We start from the raw sequence: 2,774 nt of genomic DNA on the forward strand, positions 1-2,774 counted from the left end.
TGACCATAGGTTGATAATGGAGAAACCTAATCCACCATCTTTTTTAAGACAAGACAGCTGAAAATTACATCCACGGTGTCATTATTTAAATAGAAAATTGTATTTTACCACTGGAGATGATAGCGCAAGACGCCATATATGGATCTTCCAAAGTAAATTTCTGGATTCTGCCATGAACAGTAAAACAACGTATATCTTTACCTTAGCGTTGAAGTCATGGGGGGAGTAGTTTTCTCCCCACCATCATTTCCCCACACAATCTCCAGTCAGTGGAGAATCAATTTTCCATGTTAGATTGTCAAATGTGAACAAACAAAGAGGCGAACATCCATTCTTGCCCCCTATAAGTAGCTCATCACATCACACTAAGTTTATTCTCTACTAGAGAGTTGTACGAAACCATTCAGTTCAACTAATTTGAGCAGAATTATGTAAGTATCACTTCTTGCATTTCGAAGTGCATTGTCTTCCTGCAGTTATCCGAATTAACAGTCTTGTTTTCTTATTTCCATTAGTACACTATTCGTAATGAAGATCGGTGTGATCATGTTTGTTGGGCTGATTTTTATCAACTTATGCACCTGCATGCCAAGAAATGTGGCGAACCATGGATCTCACGATGCAACTGTGCCACACAAGGAGATGCGCAATTTGATGTCTAGCACTGATGGAAGGAATGGGCCTCCGAGCAACGATCACCAGTGCCCACTTGGAACCTACCCTAATTGCCAAGGGGTGTCCCAGAATACTCAAGAAGCAGCTCTAGATGTTGGAGGAAACTAAGGGAAACTGAGGGATTATGAGATGGAATTAATACCCCCAGTTTATGTTGCTTTTACTTCCACGTACGGAGTCATTTGGCTTGAGATATGCTCCATGTTGTCAATGTTTCTGCACAGTCCGTCCATACCACCCTATATCATAATTGCCCTATATGCTACACACCATCAAGTTCTCAGGAATGTACCTATCCTGTATGCCACTGATGTACAGGTTGAATTGACAGATACTCATATGTGTGTGATACCTGAGTAAAATATTTTCGAAGCTAAGATACAGTAAAGTATGCTGCGTATACACTTCCACCGCACTTCGACGCTCATCTAGAGATGCTTATGCTTCTAACGAAGCATCCCTCGGGCAGAGATGCTTAGGTTTATTCTTGTTCCGTTTTAAAGGAAAGAACACACCTTTGGAACTCTACTATGGCTCTCAAGTCTGAACTCATGTTGATCTCCAGAAGAAAGTCTGTTGGACAGATCTCTCTCTCTCTCTCTCTCTCTCTCACGCAGCTAGACGGAGGTAGAAGAAAGAGTAGGACACCCCGGCCGCACAACCACACACACCCACGGCCGCAGCTTTGTAGTCCTACAGCAAACGCAACACCCACGTTTCTCCTGTGCACACACGCACGAACGCCCAGCTAGCTTCTGCTGCGAGGGAGCGATCCGCCCGGCCATGCACACGACACGCACTACGCGAAGGACGCGGCCAGCTCAAACCGATTGCTGCCAACGGCCTGACTACAACCACTACATGCACGCACACGCTACTGCCACAAGGGCACACACTACACACGATATGCACATACGTATCCACAGCTGTGACCCAGCCCGCGGATCCGACCTGGCGCACCAACGCCGGTCGCACCGTCACGGACTCGACCTAGCGCACTGACGCCGGTCGCACCGTGCTCCATCACGACTTTTCCCCAACAAAGTCGCTGCCTATTTTAGGGTGAACCCAAATCTTTGTCAAATTTGTAAAATGCAGCAAGCCTTGTGCATGTCAAAGCTTAGGCTTCAGGCTGTACATGGAAATATACCAACAACAAAAAAGATCTTGGCAGTCGTGGACTGAAACAAGCAAAATCAGTGCTCAACTAGTTTTCTTATACTTTTAGTCGCCAACAGTGCAATCACAAGACCAACGTTTCCTGTTCTTGCAAGAGTTGGCGAAAGACAGCGTGAGTTTACAAAAATAAATTGTTGTCCTAACAGTGTTGCCACATGCCTCAAAGCATCTAATCAACGAACAAAAAAAAGACCATGCATATATGCAAATTGGAAAAACAATGCTGAAAGCCTGAAACCCATTAGAGGATATAAGCAACAACAGTTCGAAAAGGCCATTGCATGTGTCACACTAGCGAGGATGTCGATGTTGCGGATGTCTTCGGCAGGAATAGGGCCGGGGCCGGCGAAGGGGTTCGAGGCACCGGAGAGGGAGGAGGAGGAGGCGAAGGGCATGGTGGCGATGGGAGGTGGGGGTTAGAGGCGGCTCGGGTAAACGGAGAAGGGAGGGTGGGCGGTGGCAGCAAGGGAGGGCGACGGCCGGGGTGGGATGCGGCGGCAGGAGGAACTGCGGCGGAAGCGTTAGGTTTAGGAAAGTTATGCGGTATGTGATACCATGTGGATTGTGAATATTTGCATTGGTCGTATGCCGTAGCATATATAAAGTACATGGGCATGAATATCTCAACCGTATCTGCTATACATGGAAAGGATTGGGAGGTATCCGTAGACTACGAAACAATAAAACAAGATCCTAGCTGCCTAATGTACATGCGATCATGAGTATCTCAACACCCCCGCAGTCGACGCGTCTGTATCTCAACACCACCCCCCCCTCGCGCGTAGTCGATATGTCACCAGTGACGCATAGACTGGACCAGAACTCCTCGAAGGTTGACGTCGATAACCCCTTGATCATGACATCGGCAAACTGCTGAGCCGTAGGAATGTGTAACACATGAATCTGGCCAAGAGCCACCT

General features: G+C 47.3%; 1 long non-coding RNA gene across 1 annotated transcript; it reads left to right on the forward strand.

Moving 5' to 3' along the window:
- The first annotated feature begins 234 nt into the window (after positions 1–234).
- LOC125526571 (uncharacterized) lies at positions 235–1,052 on the forward strand. The gene is made up of 2 exons (XR_007291783.2): positions 235–431; positions 516–1,052. It is a non-coding gene; the product is annotated as an uncharacterized LOC125526571 (long non-coding RNA).
- Positions 1,053–2,774: the final 1,722 nt, after the last annotated feature.

This window comes from Triticum urartu, chromosome 2A, assembly GCF_056163025.1.
Source record: "Triticum urartu cultivar PI428250 chromosome 2A, HENAU_Tu73, whole genome shotgun sequence".
Classification (NCBI taxonomy): domain Eukaryota; kingdom Viridiplantae; phylum Streptophyta; class Magnoliopsida; order Poales; family Poaceae; genus Triticum; species Triticum urartu.